At 40.1% G+C, this 20,707-nt stretch overlaps 1 protein-coding gene across 1 annotated transcript in view; it reads right to left on the bottom strand.

The window, feature by feature from the left end:
- The window catches only part of CRYBG1 (crystallin beta-gamma domain containing 1), a 98,424-nt gene extending 77,717 nt beyond the window's left edge, over positions 1 to 20,707 (bottom strand). The window contains exon 1 of the mRNA XM_048299176.1: positions 20,622 to 20,707. The gene's annotated coding sequence lies outside the window, so the exon portion shown is untranslated. The remainder of the gene's footprint in view (positions 1 to 20,621) is intronic.

The raw sequence follows: 20,707 nt of genomic DNA, 5'->3' as shown, positions 1-20,707 counted from the left end.
GTTCTGAACACAGTAAACCAGGCACAGGCTCTTTGTGATGAGTAAAAACAATGTGCTCCTATAATGGAATCATTACATGTAAAGAAAAATCCTCAGAAAAAACCAAAATAAGGTCTTAATTTCGAGGAAGCTGGTTACAACAAACTATTTCTATCTCTGGCACTGATCTGTGGCCACACCTCTATACAAAAAATAAGTTTATCTTGTCTCTTAGAGTTAACAAACAGCCAGAGCAGAGGTGGCTAATCTCAATGCACATGCACTTCTGCATGAAAACAAGTTTGATTTGTCCACCACAAGCATTAACTTTCAGCCACACCTACTCTTCTGTTTGGGTCAAGTCTGTAATTAGTGAAATCTCCCTCTCCATGTGACAAGCAAATTTTTATATTACCCCCCTTATCTTTGATTAAAGATGCCGTGTATAAAACGATGAAATTACTATGGTAGTGTTTGAAGAAGCGTTTGATTTAAAACAAAAACTTAAGAAAGTGAACTCACTCTTAATAGCCTACAGCTATAGCATTGCATATTCTTATGTGTACCTGACCTGGTCTGTACTGAGCAGGAGTAGCCTCCATGGTCTTTGCTGAAGGAAGGAATTTTCATTGCAGTAAATGTCGTGCTTCAGCTCTTTGTCATCAAGAAATGAATTGTTCTGGTGACAAACCGCACTGTTCAAGTGTGCGTGAATACCATCTCAGGGAGCTTTATGGGCTTTCAGTGTACAAGCTGCTGAAAGCTTCAAGTCTCAAAATATCCATGTGACCATTTAAAAACAAACAAAACTGCAAAAGCTCCACATACAAAGTTTTCTGGTGTTCTTTTGGAGCCAAGGGTGTTTGTACCATCCCAGTGTCTCAGTAGGTTAAGTGGCTCAGTTTGGCTCTGGGTCTTACGCAAGATGTTTAATTGAGAGTTGAGTACAAAGGGTAATTAAGCAAACATCTCAAATCACAAAAAATAATTCTACTACACCATTTCAATCACATTTTAATTTTAAAATAGTTCACACAGTAAACTTTATCCTAAAGCATCATGTGGTACAAATGCATTATGAGCCTTGGACTTTACACATGAAATGCAAGTCGTTCTGGAGCCAGTTCAAAGACTGACTTAAGTCATCTAGGATGTCCTATTTACAATAGCTGACTACAGAGTCATCTGCCAGCAACTCTGTAGTTACCTGCTAAAACCTTCTATTTTAATTTCTGCATTTGCCTACTTTCAACCCTCTAAGGGCTAGAACCAGTTTAACAAGGCATTTATCTCGTCATTTGTGACCCAGATGGGGCAACTCATTCACAAGGAACAAGAAATCAGAATGTCCCACAGATAAAGCCTCAGGATCTGGGGGCAAAACATTTTTGATACTTGGTTTGAGACAGCAGAGTATTTTGTCTCGGTGATTTTTCAAAGTATAATGTAAACCCCTCCTTTCTTAAAAATATTCCTGCAGCTAAAGGAGCCACAGATTCCTTTCCAAACCCCTAAGTAATCTCCAAAAGAGACCATGAGTAAACAACAGAGGTAATCAACACTCTCTTACTAGAATCAGTTATGCAAGGGAAAAGAAAGAAAACCATCGTGTTTTCATTGTATTACATGCACAATTAAACAAGGGACAATTTCAAAATATTTGGACCCAGTCTCCAAACCCAGACCTTCAAGCACTCTAAAAGCCTCCTCTAGGCTGCTGTGTGCAGTAAATGCACATGTGAAGATGCAGTCAACCTGGCAACAGACCTTTAGGACTGCAAAGTTTCTTCCTGCAAAGATACAGACCCTGAAATCTCTGTCAAGAGATATTCATTAACCATAACGCAGAACTGTACTTTTTGCTGTCTTCAAATGCAATAATACTGACTTCAAAGAAGTCAAAGATCAGGAAGAAGTAACTAAGAATGACAAATAATTCCTAAATAGTTGAAATTTATTTTTGAGATGGATGATTTCATTAGTTTAAATGTTATGAAATAGTAAATTATAGGTATAAACAGAAAATGGTATGCTTTTGCAGAAGCATCATAAAGAAATAGCCTTATTGAAAGACCTCTGATCTGTTTCCATCAGAAGGCAGCGCTGTAGCCTGGTCTGTAAGTCTGTTAATTACAAATCTTTAACGTAAGAAAAGTAAATGAAATACGCCATTTTCTATTAATGTTTCCATTAATTAACAGGGAAAAAAACCCCAGGAGCTACAGAAACAAGAGGACTCTGAAGTCTTGGTTTCCCTAATGAGAGCTAGTTCAACATAATTTTAATAATTTCGGTCTCACTAATTAACACGTGGTAACATTTTTAGGAACTTCAGAACAGCAATGGCTGTACCTGGAAACAAGACCCTATATCCTTCTCAGGCAGTGGTTTATGAGGTAAGTTCAGTTGTACAAAATAACTTACACGAGTATCCCCAATACACGTCTTCCTTAAGGACGTGTCAGAAGAGTAGTGAAAATGGAGGCAATAAACACAAGTCAAGCTTTACAAATCTCAGCACAAAAATCTAGAATTAACAACCTGCATTTTACACACCCATCTCATTATGGGTATGAAACCAGCTCATTCATTAGAAGTTTATTTTCTTACCACGTAAGTCTGTATAATTTAATATTACCCCAAATCCATTTTTATCTTCCCAGTATTTATCAGAAGTCACAAAATAGGTTAAAATGAAACATCAATCTCCTAACAAAAGATCTCCAGCTCAGATATAGCTGGTATAGCCAAACACCTCCCCATGTTAATTGGAATAAAACAAATTAATAAAGCTGTTGTGATGCAGAAGAAAAGATGGAAACCCTCTAGAATATAAATACAAGAAGGGGCAAACCAAACTGATTATGTTATACTCTGCTTTCCTTTTGCTTGCTTCTATGTCCTTAGTAATTCTTCTTTAGTGCTCTACTAGGCAAATACTCAAAGAGTTGGCTCAAAAGTCAGTTTTGCTACAGAAACTTCGGCAGGCACTTAGCAAACTATTTCTGTTAAAAGACTCTTCTCATCCCTAGTAAAAAGGCACAGAGTTTTCATTAAAGAAAAGCCTCAGTTCCCCCTTGGTTTTGTAAGCCACATGCAGCAGCAAGTCTGCACTTCGCTCTGTACACAGGTACAAGACAACAGAGAAGTGCCCTGGAAAGCCTGGACAGACTGAACCATGGACCACAACACCAGAAGATGTGAGAGGGCGGAAGGCTTTTGTTTTACAGATAACTTTTTGAACTAGAACTATCTCTCCTCCTCAAACCTCACCTTCATTATTAAATAGTAATTTGGGCTAGATTAAAGGATAGTGGACCAGCATAAAAGGAAGGGTGCAAAAATAACCAAAATAAACACATTTGGGACAGATTATTGAGCAGATGTAAATAATGAGACTGTTCCAGCATATGAGACATAAAGAAACCAGAGTGGAAGAAGTAAAACACTTCTGAAAGTATGAGAGATGAAGGAGTGTGAGGACTTCTTCAACAATTAGCAGAAGAAGGAGACTCCTCAAGCCATTTTTAAAATAATGTATTTCTTCTTCTTGGAGGAAATGGAAAGACATTTCAGGAAAAATTAATTTGTATAAACATTAAAAAATTGTCTGCAGTGATTCAAGCTTTTGCAATTTGTTGTTTTCTGCTGCACTTGTTCTATGTAGGTGCCACATAAAAATTCAAACTCAAATAGTAAGTAATACAATGTAATCAACAGGTAAACTGCATTAAAGCCAAAAGAAAAGGGTGTAAGAGGTAAAATCTAGTACTATTTGCACTGCAATTATGCTGAGAGTCTTTTGAGTCTCGCTGTGGTAAGCCCTGTACCAAAAACTGGGTATGTCCAGTAAGAGGGAAGGGAGGAGACACAATTACACTGAAACATCTGCAATTATCCTAACAGTTTCAGCCCAGCAGCTGCTTCATCAGATTTATCATCACCAAGACCCAGCATCTGCCAGGTAAGACTTGTGGCAGGAGGCACCAACACGATGTAACAGCTGGTGTGAACATCAAAGCCACTGAGAGGACATGAGCAAGTTCCCGGGAGTCATCCAAGATGAACACAACATAGGTATCTCTATGGTCTTTCAAATCAGGATCATGGGGGATCAGTGACAGCCACACCAACTTGGTGGCATCTCTAGTAACCTCCTGGGTAGCAGATGTATCAGTGATAACACTTCACTACTACCTAAGTGATGCAGGACATCAGGGAATGTCACACTGTGGTAAGGTGTGATCAGCCATTTGCTTGGACATGGATTTGTGTCCAGACTGATGCTTACATGGATTATGAAATACAAACAGGAAGTTCAACAACAAGTATTCAAAAAGGAAGTCTACAAGGAAGAAAGAAAACTTATACAACAAAAAGTTAAAGAGAGTGAAATAAGGTTAGATGTGCAAACCTGTGTTTCATTAAAGCATTAAAAAGACACTATTACACTATTTCGTTTATTTTATAAACAAAGTGGGGCAATTTTTTCTCTAATTATGTGATAAAGCATACTGAGCAAAAACAGCCTTTCCTGTCTTTCCTAAGCAATCTTATTAAGCTCTGAAGTCTAGGATTTGTTTTTCCTTGCTCTAAGCTTACTAACTACAAATGTTTTCATTTGTAAAAATTATCAAGGACTTTGCTAAAACTAAGTTGCAGCTCTGACCTCATGTGCACCCCAGGCAGTTCATTTCAAGAGCTTTCAAAATACAATGTCATTTCTTAATTCCTGTTAAAAAAAAAAATCAGCCTTAAAATTCCTTTATTAATTTGGTGATTCCTACATTAAAGATTCTGTGTGGGTTTTAAACATGTATAAAACTGTTCATCAGCTTTATATAAGAAAATATTCATCTTTTTGGCAACCTGGATTATTTCATAATGACTTTTCTGATCTTCCAAGTCACAGCTGTTTGGCTTTTTTCTCTGTCTTCCAGAGTATGTATGTGCATAAAACTCACCACACTTTTAACTATCAAGGTTCTTCCACCAATTTTTCAGATCACAAAGTGATATAATAAATATTTCAGTGAAGAACAAATCAGTAACTATGGAAAAGCACCTAAGGGCATGCACTGGGTCTGGCTGGAATGGAGTTAATTTTCTTCATAGCATCTCATATGGTGCTGTGTTTTAGAGCAAAACAGAAAAACACATCAAAGTTTCAGCTGAATGGTGCTTGTACAGCACCAAGGCTTTATCAATTTCTCATACATTCTCCTCAGCAGGTGGGCTAGCAGGGAACAGCTGACCCAAACTGATCAAAGGGATGGATATTCCACAGCATGTAACATCATGCTCAGCAATACAAACTCTGTTTTTGTCACGGGGGATGTCTTTCCAAAGCAGCTGCTGCTCAGGCACTGGCTGGGCACTGGTCTGCTGGTGGAATTATTGAGGGACTGTGCATCAGTTGGGATTGTTTTTCTTCTCCTTTGCTTATTAAGATATCCTTATCTTGACCCCTGAGTCTTTTCTTGCTTTTGCTCTTCCAATTCTTACCCCATCCCACTGACGGGGAGGAACGAGTGAAGTGGGTGGGTGCTTAATTGCTGGCCAAGGTTAACCCATCACAAAATCCTTCTCATGGGGCTGGGATTGGGATTCCTTCACAATAAAATGTCCTCAGGAGATTATATATGTTCCAGTGCCTATTTATGAAACTCATACAATTTTTTGGTTATCATGCAAAAATGTACACTGCTCTGGTTTTACTTTACTTTGCCATCATGTTGCACTATTTCTTTCACTTAAAGAAAACTGCTTTAATTCAATCCTGTGTGACTGTTCTAAACAGAAAAAAAGAAGATACCAGAGTTAAATCAGTACTGGCCATAAATACACTCCGGTAGAAGCATACATACTTGATGAGCTTTTTGTAGCAGTACCTATGCATTTGATATTCTTCATATGTAGCTTAATATTCTTTGCATTGGTGTCATAAAAGACAAAACACACCCAAAATTTCAGTTTCCTCATGAGCCTGTGATACCAGTCTGCCATATGTGTAGAGCAAGTGGTTGTTGCAGAAGGTGCCTATGCACTACATATCTTCAGGAAAGCTAAGTAACACATTAAAAAAATTCCATTCTTCTATTTGTGGTTGTCCACAGGCACATACATGAATAATAACAAAGGAATAATAAGTTAACTCAGAAGTGGGAAGTGAAAGGAAGACTTTAAGGAGTGTTTTTCTGAATATACCATCAAATTTGGATGCCCTTAGAAAATGTGTAGTATTTCATGAATGTGGAACTGTAAAACTGTCTGTGGGACCTCTTAAATAAGATAAATACAGTTTCTGACCATGCTGGAGGTGCTACTTCCCCAGCAGCCTGGGTCAGTTCAGTAAGTCCATCACCCAGAGGACACTTGTTTATAGGCACAGAGCCTGTTCCCAAGGCTGTCTGCTGGACTACCAGCAATATTGTCAGGCTGTTTGATGTGGTGGCATGTCCATGACATCTTAGACCTTAACTCTCTGAAATCTTCTGTAGAGTGCTCATCTACAGTCACTTCATCTTGACAGGATGAGCTGGAAACAGGATCTCCTGTGAACTCAATTACTGTATTCCAAACATTTTTTTGCCATGGGAACTGCTCCTGGGTGGATGCGGGGCTGAAGAGTCTCTACTTAGGCCACCCTGTCCACCACAAATGCCTGGCATCCCTAGACTGTCTCAGAAACCATCTTTTTTTTCCAGGACCTACTCATATTGCCAAAGACTGAGAATATTTACACCCACCACGTCCTCCTAAATTCCCGCGAACGATGAGGAGTCATAGGGAAAGGCAACACCCTTCCTTCGCACAGAGGTAACTTTGGTGCCAAAGGCAGCAGGGTCATGACAGGAACTGAATGGCATCAGCAGCACTGTTTCAAGTCCTGGAGCATTAGTCAGTGTTGCCTGTTGCTCACATACCCTGACAGAATCTGGCTTCTCTTCCAAATATAACCTGGCATCCTGGCTTGTGCCAGCAATGGTACTGGACACCACAGTGATAATAAGGATTACATAACAAGATACTACCAGGAAGATAGCACCCAAATTGTTTCCTTATTGTCCCTTGATAGTGATTTGACCTTGGCAGAGATGGAGAAGGCACTGCAGTGCCACAGCACCTGTTCCGCACCCAAGCACTTTGGAAGCAAGTCACCAACATCCAAAGCTGCATGAGCACCAATGGAAAATATTCATGTTCCCAGTCTTGGGAGGTGCTCACTACTCCTCCAGATGAACCCAGTCACTGCCTTGTTTGTTCATGTGTCCTTCTTTAGCTTTGTGAACTCGGTGACAAAGGACCTAAAACAATGAACCCCAGCTTATTAAAAGTATTGGAACCTGAAGGTAAAAGCTCTGCGAGAACAAGAAACTTGCACTCAGGCTGAGGAGTGTTTGAAACATAGGAAGAAATCTGGACCTTTGTTCCTCTGATAGGAAGCACAAGTGGCAGCAGCAAATCCATGGATCCTTGTGGATATTGCTAGATCAGAAAGTCCTTATGTTTGAGCCCAGTAACCACACACCCATGCATCTGTGAACACAAACGATGACCACTGCTCAAAAGCAAAACAGACGATTTAACATACATGTGCAAAGAAAAAGGTTCTGCCAAACCCTTGTTCTGAGGAGCTGTTATGATAATTTCTCTATTTTTGACCAACTTCTAACATGTCCTGTAAAAACCTGACCCTAAAGTTCAGAAAATGGCATACTCAAAAGTCTCTCCACAGTTTTGGTATTCACAGGCTAAAATCACAAGGAAAAGAGGCAAGCGAGGGCAACCCAGGGAAGACATAAGAAATGCTAAATCAAGTAAGTCCATCCAAATTTCAGTATCCAGTTAGACAGTATTTATTTTAACTCCTAACAGCCTTTAGTTCACAGCTGTTTCCCCTGACACTCTTAATGTGATTGGAGAGGTAAAGGCAACTGCATCTGCATGTGTTCTTCCCACAACTGAGTAAGAGGCTTCTTGGAAGAGGATTCACAGCTCTTTTCAAAAGTAAAACACTAGATGGAATATTACACACACAGAGAAAAAAAAACCAAAACAAAACAAACCCACCAAGTAACAAAAACTACACTTGAAGAAGGACCCTGATTTCTTTTGAAAGTAAAAAAAAGGAGGCACACACATCATGGCATGCTGCTGCCAACACCTGACTGCTCACACTTGCTTCATTAGATGACATAAACAATTAATTTGTCATCAGCAGTAAAATTTATTTATAATCATCTGCACATATAATAGACATCCTGCTAGTAAGAAAACACAGTAGTAAACCAAAATGCATGTTAGATGAAAGCAATTATTACGTCTTGTATATATTTTTAAAATTTATATCAAATCTACTCTACACACCTATGCTGCAATACAGCCTGTATATCACTGAGTCCTCTGGAAATAAATAAAAATGTATTTCAGAAATATGAGAGAAACAGATCAGATGGTGGATAGTCTGGGGATTATTATGTCGAGAAAAAGAACAGAGGGAATTGCATGTTGGTAAAAAATAAGTAATACTACTAATGAGAGAGAAATCCTTCCGTCTTGGTGGCAGAGTGTCGACCAGGAAACTAATGGTAAACTGTTATCAACTGCTACTTCATGTGAAACAAAGTCAGAATGGATACATCTCACTGTGGGAAGACATGAATACATAATAGCACATTGCTGTGGCAGCTCTCCCACGGTAATGACAGAAAGTTCAATTTAACTGGAAAAGCCTATCCAGTCCATTATTTGGTGAGAAAGAATTCCATGGAACACAGTAAAGAACAGTGGGAACAGAAAATTTCTGGACTTGGACAAACCTTAACCAATTATCAAAATGTGGAGTCCTTAGAGCATAAAGGAGTTGCTTTAAGATGGATGCAGGAGAAGCCCTGCTGCAGAAAACAGGCAGGGAGGGGGAGAGAGCTGTTTAGAAGAACTACACAAGGAAATATGCCAAAGGTTGTCAAGTAACTCAGATCTAGCTTAGAAGAGATTAGACATGTCCAAACAGGTATACAGACCTTTCTTTTTCTTTTAAAACCAAACAAAACCAATCAAAATTAAACTGTAGAGTTAATTAACTGCAAGTTAATCACAATGGCAGTGATATTAAGGAATCACCCTGATCATACTTAGCAAAATCACAAAAAAAAAAAAAATTAAACAATTCCAAGGAAAACAACTGACAAATAAATCTTTCAAGAGAAATCACATAAAGTAAACAGGCATCCAACAGTGAGAAGTGATCCAAATACATTTCTAACAGTAATTAAACATCTCTCATGGCCTAACTGTATTTTGTACTTCTAGAAGAAACTTGACAGAATATTAAAACATAAATAGTCATCACAAAAATCTTGATTACATCAAGCAACACTATAACATCATCAAAAATACTGTTGTGCTCAATATTTGAACTTGCTAGAGGACATGTAGACATAGAAATTAAGAATTCAAAGTTGTCAAGGTTTTGTTGGACACTTCCTCTTCAGTTTCTCCCCAGCAGCCAAAGCAAGCACCCCTGTAACATGCAATCCTCCTCCCTCGAATACCTCCGGGTGAGCCCTGAACTATTATTACTGCCTCCAATGCTGCCCCACTGGTTTGGCAGCTAGTGGGACATTCTTCCAGCACCAGCAGCCCGCCAGCAGCTCCTGCCAGGCTCACACATGGCTTCTGAGCACTGTACTCTGCAGTGTGGAGAAAAGAGATATAAGCCCATTATACCTAAGTTCATTTAGGATGCAGAGGATTCATAAAAATACTCAGGACTAAATTACTACACTTTTTCACAATGTTTGTACTTGAGGTCACCTTTCAATCATGTGTTTGTATTAAAGTCTCACCCCCACATTGTGGTTAGTACTTACAGGGGGAAAAGGGGGACTTTTCACATAAAAAACCAGACCAGTTTATCATCTGACTAGATTAACTTCTGACAAAAACTTACATTATGAAATACATGCTGATTTTCTAATTTTTTATTTCTCTGTAAGATATTCTTAGCACCCTGGCACACATGTAGAAGTTGTTTTGGATAAGACTCCTGTTTGTTATGAACCTAAGTTTATAAAAACTAAAGCATCCTCATAGACTATGCTTCAATCCAAACATATTATGTTTGCACTAACAAATCGTTCTTGAAAGTCAAGATGAGAAGTTAGGTATCTTAACAGAAAAAGCTGCATTTAGGCCTCAGAATTTTTAAAGTTAATTTTAGGTCTTTTGTTTGTTTTATTAACTATACGGAACCACTAGACAGCCATGTTGTGCCTCTACTCATTTTTGTCCTTTTTTAGTGAATTACAGTGAAAACATGAAGTGTCTCCCACAGAATCTAACTTACCCATAAATTTATCTCATCTGGAACACTGAAAATCCTGTGTTAAAATGACTAACTCTACCTTAACTCAAAGGCTATATAGTGAAGTTTTCTACTCATCCCAAGAGAGGAAGATATCATCTAGATCTTATTGAAGAACTGGTTAGTTCAATTACCAGTCGCTCCAAGCCACAGATACGGGGCCTAAGATAGTGCCCACGAGACAGACTCTTATGAGTAATAGCACAGGTCTGGCTGCCTTTGGATTTCCACTCTTCCAACAGAGAGGACAGAAATCACCACAATTCAGGTTTGTTAGAACTTTAAATATAAGCTTTTTCCTGAAAACATCAGGAGGTTTCAACCCAAATACAGAAGAGCCCTGGCTACACTCTACTACTGACAGGTAACGTGACAGGAATGGGCACTGAGCTGTTCATCAGGAACCACAGAGTCCATTTCACGTGAATACACTTATTACCTGCAGGACTGTCACTTACATTGTATTTAAAATACTCCCCTGTGGAATGTTCATAGGCCTCTCAGCCTCTTTTTTAATCCGTCACCTCATACACACCCTTTAAATTACACAAGGACTAAAAAGCCTGATAAGTTCCGCTCTGAAATTGCAAATGATATGCACTCATTCAGAGCTTTTGAAAGATGCCAACTCTTTTTGGTCTTTTGTGCTGTTATTTACTATTTGCATAGTCAAAACCAGACTCCATTATTCTAGACATTTGATAAACACACAACCCAAGCCACCACAGCCTGGGAGAGATTACTCTGTAAACTAACAACACAGACAAAAGGTGTGAGAAAAAGATCTCTTACTGCCTAAACTGAAAACAGACAAGGGTACCTCCCACTGAATAAGTTAAGGAATCCAGCCACAAATCAGAAGAATCCCACAAAGTTAACTCAGAATATCTCTACAAGGTGGGGTGAAGCAGACATCTGTGTTCAATGTACCCAAGTCCGAATCAGCCAGGTAAAAAGCAGCTTTAGTTCAAAAGCCATGTCACAGTGTTAGCTGGGTGCTGTGTCTGCACATTTGCCCTTCCAGGCTGACTACAAGAGATTTTTCTCAGTGCTGTAGAAACAAATCCATCAGCCCAATCAATCAATCTGCCTCTCTACAGAATGTGATAGCACTAAGCTATTTTTGTTTATGGTAGCTAGACAAACCCAGCTATGTTGCTTCTGAAGAGAAGGTACCTTGTTCCTAGACAACTTCTAACCCAGGGAGGCGAGACCCTACCTGGAGTGCTGCATCCAGCTCTGGTTCCCCAGCACAGGAAGGACAGTGACCTGCTGGAGCAAGTCCAGAGGAGGGACACCAAGTTGATTAGAGGGATGGAACACCTCTCGTCTGAGGAAAGGCTGAGGTAATTGGGATTGTTTAGCCTGGAAAAGAGGCAGCTTCAGGGTGACCTAATTGCAGCCTTCCAGACTCAACAATTTCTTCCTCTTCACCAAGCCCACAAATCTTCAAAGAGAAAGAACATAACATTTCATTTCCAACAGAGAGAACATAGGATAGATATCTTACCATTTCCATCCCTATTTTCTCCCCTACTCCTTCAGCTTTTGCACATAGCTAAGGGAGGTCACAAATTTGCTTCAAGAGGGGACAACAGGGAAGGTCCAGCATAGGTGTCCTCCCTCTACCATGGAGAATGAATTATTTGTACTTTATCTGTAAAACAGTATAACCAGGGGTGAATCATCAAAATGCTCTCCTAGAAGATGGAGATGGCACTACAGTGTTACAGAATCTTATTAATAAACATATGGTTTCATTTTATGCCAAATGTGTTTATACTGTACCAAAATCAAAAATATTTATTTTGCCACAAGAATTACTGGTTATTCACTAAATAATTCGCAAGTGTCACAGGATTCCCAGCCAAGGGTAGGAAAATGTGTCAGGACTGCTAATCACACAGCACGTCCCTGGCTGTTGTGGAATGTCCACTGTGAAATCCCACCGGTGGTTTCCAAGGAATTAAAATTATGGAAACAAAACCAAACAGATCAGTAAAACTTTCTGAAAGTCAAAGAATAAGAAACTATAGGCACTCCCCCAGAAATCCACAGGTTCACAGTGACCTTGCACTTCTCAGTGCCGAGTCTTTGCAAGTCCTTAGTCTTCATATTATTCTACTATCAATCATTATCAGCAGCACGCCCTTGTGACAATGTGGGCTACCTGTACATCTCCTGTACATGAAAGGTGTACAAAATGATGTGAGTACAGAGAAGGGCCACCAAGATGCTTAGATGCTGGGGTGTGAGGTACAAGAAACACCTGGCTGTAGAAACTGGCTGCTTAGCAGGGACCAATCTCTACTTGGAGGTGCACAGGGAAGGACTAAGATGCAAGGGGTGCAAGTTGCAAGGTGCAAGCATGAGAAATTCTGCTAGCCTCCTGCCAGGAAAAAACATACAAGCTCCTCACCTCCTAAAAAGCAGCTTCTCCTCACAAGTCCACTGATTTTAGAGGTTCTCTCCCACTTTCCTAGAAAAAGTCATCTTTTAATTAGAAGTCATCTACATGACTCTCCATGAGCCCTGAGAGACTGCATTGTGGCACCTACTCCTGGCCATAAAGAAGGGACAAGTAGAAAATTATGGTTTCCACTAGGCCATGCAACTTAAGTGTTTTCTGCTCGACTGCTCATAGTCTGTGGACTTGGCCGCTTATGCTTCTGGATTTGAATGGCATCGGACAGTATTCCTGACCTACAGCCTTGCCTCAACAGCAGCACCACAGCTGTGGCACCAGCAACAGTTCAAAATATGCTGGAGGCAATAAAGAAGTAGCTTACAAAGAAGAAAGACCAACTATAAAAAAGCTGATTAAAGGATGCACAGGGGCCCCTCTTTGCCTGTTTTTCTTAGAGTACTTACGGAGTGATTAAACTGCACAAGGAGCACTGCAATAAGGTATCCTTACTGAGATTTTTATATTTTCTTTTGTCAAAATGTTGGAAAACGTGAAATATGTAAAAACTTTCTTAAGAAAGGAGTTTTTTGATATTTGATCTTTGTATACTTTCAAGCCTAATCAACAAGAGGGGAGATTTAATCTGTGAAACAGAGAGCAGACAACAAGCTCTAAGTGATGTCCAGATGTTACAAAGACAAATTACTTGTTGGTAGAAATGCCTTGTTAAGCTTTAGGGCCTGACAGGTTTCAGCCATCTCACACCTAGAGGGAGGTTAGCAAAGTTGGGAAGAAGGATGTACCATTGACAGCAGACACAAAGAATGCAGAATTTATGGGCCACAAGGACATTTGACAGAATCCCCAAGATGAGGAACAAACTAATAAACCCTACCCAGCAACTGTGCTGAATCAGCTCTGACCAGGTAAAAGGTAATTCTGCAGGGGGAGATCCCAACCACCGACTCATCGACCCAAAAACCCATCGGCCCAAAAGAAGAGAAACACCATGGGACTGATTAGCATGAGAAGCAAGAGAATCATTAACCAAGAGAAGATAGAACACTAATTAATATGAGAACTGTGTAACTTGTAGCCAATGAATCAATGCTAAAATGTATAGTGAAAAGTTTTGGTAGTGCTGGCTTTGTGGGTTTGACACCCAGCACCCCTTTCTGCACAGAACTGTAAATAAATCAAATACCTTGACTATATGTGTGGATTGGCCCCTTGCACACAGAGTAAAAGAACATATTTTGGGACAACAAAAATGGAATTTTTGCTTCTGGTGTTGGGGTCTACCTGAAACTCAGGATTTGGGGAATTCATCAAACATGTCTGTTTTACAGATTTTCATAGCTCAGGATACTTTAAAATTTTAGTTTGGTTGACTTCATAACTGTGAATTCTAAATGAATAAAGAATTCAGGTACCAAAAAGAAATTTTATCCAACTGATATTTTTTAAATTTTTATTTCAGAATTTCCAAGTACAGTTCCAGAATAATACAGAAGATGATATCTTTTTGTCTTTAAATAAATACTATGGAGGTTTTTTTCAGAGAGCACTAAAGGAGGCCAATCTCTTATATTGATCAGTCTTTGCCTGATCTTTCCCTTCTTGTCTCAAGGGAGCACCTAATGATTAAATATTTGATGATAGATTGTGTGAGCTCACAGTATGTGGCTGCATGAACAAACACGTGTGAAGATAAGCTGTACAGCAGAACGTTTGCTGGTGTGATGAATATAAGAATCGTATATACAAAAATACACTGCTATCAGATGCATTACATGCATGCAAACCATTGATGACTTCTGTCTGTTTTGAAAGCTGAAGAAGGCTTTTTTTTTCCTTGCACAGGAACCTCTGATGACAGAACAGGTCCTCATGTTTTTATTCTGTTTTAAAATGCAAGCTGCTAAAGGAAGAACTGCTTAGTATCAACAGTTCCCCATCTTTCCTATCACAGGATTGTATTTCCAGCAGAATGTAACTTTCCTAAGCATTACTATTTTGGCTAAAATGCAAATCAGACCATAGGTGTAGTAGCATCCTCTCCCCTTTCTCCTGCTTCCCCTGTTCTCTTACTCTAGCCGTCTGGGGAAGGTTTGTTTCCCATGCCTTTCCCAGCCTTCCCAAGAAAATGCAGAAGTAGGGATCAATCCCAGTTCCCTAAAGAAACTTGGAAAGTCTTAACCACAATCAAATGAATAACAGCGTATATGGAATAACAGGAATTATGCAAAAATGAGTCTCTAAAACCAGACTGCTTGTGAACAAAGAAGGTGCCTTAAAGCTGCACATGAAAAACCAGAACACAGTTTTTGAAACTCATGACTGTTTGACTTTGCACTGAAGCATCTCCTACATGGACTATCAGCCTATGGACTCCCTCATATTGGATAACATCGATGGAACTCAGATGCCCAGATTTAGATGTTGGAGGTGTCACCTTCAGGCAGCTTTTAAAGTCAACGAGAAGAAGCTTGCACTTCTAAGATGCAATTCATTTAGCCTGGTTTAGACACTCACCTTAAGGTGAGATATATTGCACCCAGACATGACTATTTGCCCTTCTTAATTATAAAGTGAAGAACTATTTCAGATGCGGATATCTGAAATTAGAGGATATGCATGTTATCTTGTATATGAAGTAAATTAAACGAATTATATTGACCCTTTCTATAGCATGCTAATTTCTATCTACAGATGTTGTCCTGCCTTTTCCCTGAGATCACCACAGGTGCAATAAAGTACCGCTCTTCTGTTTGTTCCATGCAAGCAGGAGCCCACTAGCACGTGCAGCATAACCTGCATGATGTAAAACTTGAGAGGGTGGAGAGGGAAGGAAAGATGGGACAGAGTTGTAGGAGCAAGGACCAAGACAAGGAGAAGAGACAAGGGATAGATATGTTGAGAAAGAGCAGAGGTTGAAAACTGCTGTTTCCTCATTCAGACAAGCGGTACTCACTGAATTAGTATGCACTCAGTATTTAATACCGTTTTTAGCACTCCATGCATCACTAAGTGCCAGCTGTATGTACCTGCACTCAATAAGAACTTTTTGTTTGTGCATCTTCCTGGGTGGTTTCTACAGTGATGTTTTGTAACAGTAATTTCCCAAAACAGCGTTCTATTTTTATTTGTCACTATTTCCAAGTGTGGATCTGACACTGGCACCTAGTTTGAGGAGGATAGAACCTGCTTTTCACAACAGTCTTTGTTTTAACAGACATTTAAATATTCTGTACAGAACTCCTGTCACCTGAATGGAACTCAGCACTACCATGGATCAGATTCACCCAGATACAGTAAGGTACACCATCTCCTCAAATAAACATCCAACAAAGATAGAAGCACCCAAAAAACCAAGGAAAAAATCCTTGACTGTGAATGGCATGAGTCCATTAATTCACTTCTTTGTTTTTTAAAGATATTCTTTTCTAATTTAAGGGGAAAAGCACAAGCAAAGAAAGTCAGCAATTCTTGTGCACCACAGCAGTCAGGAATGAGGTGCCACTCTTCTCTGCCAGGATCTACCTTTCATACCCTGACATCCAAGCTGGTTGACCAGGAAGACACCAGCAGTCTTACTGCTTCATATTTTTCAGACTCTCATTTGATTTTGAAAAGGACAAAATGAAAAAGAGAGTGTTCTTCACCGTGGTGTTTACACAGCCACCAAACCTGCAGCTGATGTTAAACTCATGCAGGAGAGACAGACTACTACTTTCATGGCACAGATGTCATTACACTTTCACAGGACAGTATTTTTTACTTCTTAAAAATGCAAAAAAAAGCAAATGAATTTTTTAGCACATCATTCCTCTAAGTATCTTTGTAGAAACATATATTTTTTCTAAGGACCAATTTCCTCATTAGGTCAAAATGTAGAAAAGAAATTCAGAAAAAAAAATCTGCTTTTAATTCTTTGATCATGACAGCTTAAGATATCTTCTCTCCCCTATAAAAAAATTAAAATACTACATCTTTATTCCTAATGAGTTATGCTTACATTACAGATTACCAAGAATTATACGTCAAACTGAATTACCCTTTTCCATTTCCACTTCCCATTAACTAAGTGCAACTAGGAACACTCGTAGAAATCCATATTCAGTGTTACAAAACAACATGGGTGAATGTTTCCTTTTTCTTTTTATCAACCAGACGATGCACAAATGTGAAGTTAAACATATAAAGTACATTGAACTGAGGGCTCATATTTTACTTTGCAAAACAGCCACCTGTGTAACAGTTTTCTACATTTTATTCTTGTCAGTCAATTGGGCTACTAATGGTCTGTGTTATTACACACTCTGTTTTTCACAGGATGAAGCATTTGTTCTTCATCTTTTTCCAAAAGATGATGTTACACATGGGCTGTGAACCATAGCTCCTTCACCTAACACAGAAGTCACAGAAGAGTAACTTAGAGAACATGGAAGTAGGGAAGAGATAGCAGATCTTGGTCTCACTGACACTTTTTCCACTCAAAACATAACGTTTCTTCACATTCACCATATCTCATGGATGTGCATGTTCCACCCCAAGATAAGGTATAATCCCCAAGATAAGTCTAACTTTCCTTGGATGCAGCCTAATGCTGTTTCCCTTTCCTTATTTTTATGCTATTACTGAATCCTTAATAGTTTTTGTTTCCATGCCAAATCACTGTAGAATAATAGTCACACAGGTTTATCTGCCTTCACATACTTAATATATCGTTGAAGGCGAGGTGAGTTAATTTAATCGGGGGAGAGCAATAATAAAAACAAGGGGTGTTGCTGGTGGTAGCATTGCTGACACACTGAATAGCAAATATCCGTGTTTCTCGAAACTGAGGAATTAATAAGCAGCAAAAATATCCTCCTTTTTCATGGTGATTACACTGACACATCTGGGGCAAGAACCTAGCTACTGTCATTTATATGGTAGCCAACTCATAACTGGACCAAGTAACTTGTCTTGTCTTGACCATCAAATACAAAAAGCTCCAGATTCATAGGGTAGTATACATTGTGAGAAGCACTGCTAAACAAACACACCCCAAAGATATACAGTTTTCTTTGTCCTCCTGCAGTCAACTGCCTGCTCCAAAGTTCAGTTCCAAGTCATCCCCTTCATTTTTAAAGTTGCCATTGGGTGGAGATCATTCAGTGTCCAAACCATGACAGCTGTGTAAAGACATGACTTCCAAGGGACAAGTAAAAATTGGTTTCATAATATGATGCAGTTATCTATGGCATGGTGACAACTGTAATTCTTTTCCTTTTTTTTCACTGCACCTTCTTCTGTTTAGAGGCTCAGACTTGTAGGTATTATCTGAGGGAAAGAGATTCTACAAGCTTTTGCTGGAAAAAGTAACCAGAGGAGTTCATCTGGCTGCCCTGACTTAAGCCCATGAATACAGGCAGTACAACACAAATTTCGTAGAGACAGGAGAATGCACACTTGTAGTTTCAAGTTTAAGGCAGCTTGATACTTGTTTGGTTTTTCTCACAAGATATTTTTTATACCATACTGGGTACTGCTCTTCCAGATAAATAATTAGCAGCAAGGAAAAGTATTGGCTACCTGAAAAGATAACATAATAACATAACAACACAACAATAAGACTAGCAAAAGAGCTGATGATGAGATAATTTTTTAACTGGCGTATCATATAAATAGGTGTCTTCAAAGTGACAGCTGTCGTGCTTGCCATGTGCCAAACCATAGCTAAAACCACGGCCACTAATTAAGCATCTTGTATCTTCAAAACCATCCTTCCTAACAGGATGCCTTATCTGGCCTATAAAGTATTCTTGAGATCAAACATTACAACCTACCATTGATGTAATAAAAATAAAATACTTCAAACCATGTCTTTTGAGAAATGCTACTATAATCTTCAACATATTTTTAAAAATGCATTTAGTGTTTTTGGCTGTATATTAAAGGCTTAGTTCATTCCATCTTTTTTGAAAGACAAGGATGGTAGAAAGTTACATAAATGAGAAGCTTGTGCTCTCTGAACACAGCCAACTGCAGTTAAAGACAGTGACATATATGTGTATTTTCATGTGCTGAAGCACAAACCCAACCTGTCATTAATAGCAGAAGGATTGGTTCCCTGACCAAAACCCAAACCCCCCAGTGTTTTGTAACAGGAGTTACAAACCTATCCTTTCAGAAGACTTGCAATTACTAGACTTCTCTTGTAATTTAGGCACAGAACTTGGAAACAAATTTATGCAGTAAAAAAATCCTGCTATCTGGAAGAAAAACGAACCCACACCTAAAGACTTACGCCACTTCTCTTATGCCATCATTCATTTGCCCACATCTAGATATTCTGCTCAGTTTTGGGCCACTCAATACAAAACACACTGATAAAAAGGAATGAGCACTGATAAAAGAGGTTGAGCACAGGGCCCCAAGACACTGAGGGGCTGGAGATCTTGCCCTTAGGAGTGGCTGGGGGAGTGGGGCTGGTTCAGCCCAGGGAAGAGATGACCACAGGAAGGACCCATCGCCTGTCTGCCAGTATGCATGAGAGGGTCACCAAGAGCCATGAGACTCTTCAGTAGTGCATGGCAGGCACAGCACAAGCTGTGAGTTGAAATATGCTCCAGCCTTCTACCACAAGAAAATATTTCACATGAGGCAGTAACACAGCTTGCCCAAATTTGTTGTGCACTCTCTCTTCTTGGTAGATTTCAAAACTCTAGTGGACACAGTCCTGAGCAACTGGGATCTGAACTCAGTGCCAGCCTTGTTTGGGACTCGCTTCCACCCTGCTGTTTTATCTGGCCTTCGGAAGGCAAAAGAGGGATCTGCTCCTGCTTGAGGTCACCTGCAGAACTGCCCTGAGCTTGGCCACTCAATAGCATTATGAAATACATAATTTCCTGGTTTAAAAGTTCTGAAAAGCAGATTTCATTTTCTCTTTCCTACAAATACCTAAACATAAGCATTATTTTTTCCTTTTATAAAAGAGGTTGGCATTTAAAGTCTTCAATAATACATTTCAATACCAAATACAAACATAATTAGACAATACTTTAGTCAAGTTCTAACTTCTACCTGATGCCTATTTTTCCAGCGAGTACTAGTATTTTCATACAAAACCACCTTCTGAAACTTACAGATTTCTCGATTTGAACCAAATACCTGAGAAATCAATAGCTTACAGCTTTTTTTTTTTTAATGTAGGCAGCACTGACATCTTCTCACTGCCCGGCTTGTGATGTTCAGATCTGAGCAGTATTAACTAAACCCTTTCCTGACGTAGCCTCAAGTTCACCATATGCTACTGTGAATTACCTTCACGTCAGAGACTTTACTGCTCGGCAACTCCACAGTCTCACTGAGGCTCTGCATGCTGCGGCCACAGGCTGTAAACAGCCCCCGGGGAATGCCTGTGTCCCCAAGAAGCCAGCATGCACTAGATAGTCATTACTCACGGGAGACTTGGAACCACACTGGGGAGCAACAGCTACGGGGAGCAATGTAGCAGAGTGCTGTCAAATCCTTCTCTTTCATCTTCCTCCTCTACTAGGTCCAGAAAAAGCGAGCACAGGACAAGCCCGCTGCTGCAGAAGAGTAAAAGCCATTCACGCACACCAGCCGCCCTTAGGAGGCTGGTTTGGGCCGGGAAGCCTCCCCCTGCTCCGGGCACAGGGCTGAATGTTACTTATTCACACGGGCGCTGCTGTTTGTCAACACGGCTGGGCGCCGCTCCGCCAGCAGGCTGAGGCGGGCGCGGGACGGGAAGGCGGCTGCGGGACCCGCGCTTCCCTCCTCGGGAGAAAACCCCCTGGCCTCCAGCCGTGCCCGGCCCGCCGGTCCCCCCGCCGCCCGCTCAGGTGTCGTGCTTACCGCGGGGCCGGGGACTCGAGGGGCGAGGCGGGCGGCGGGGTCCAGGCGGGCGCGGCACCGCCGCCCCCCCGGGGATGCTGCTCCTT

The sequence above is a fragment of the Corvus hawaiiensis genome, chromosome 3 (assembly GCF_020740725.1).
Source record: "Corvus hawaiiensis isolate bCorHaw1 chromosome 3, bCorHaw1.pri.cur, whole genome shotgun sequence".
Lineage (NCBI taxonomy): Eukaryota > Metazoa > Chordata > Aves > Passeriformes > Corvidae > Corvus > Corvus hawaiiensis.
Note: the sequence above shows the minus strand (reverse complement) of the source record. Positions and strands in the feature narration are given on the sequence as shown.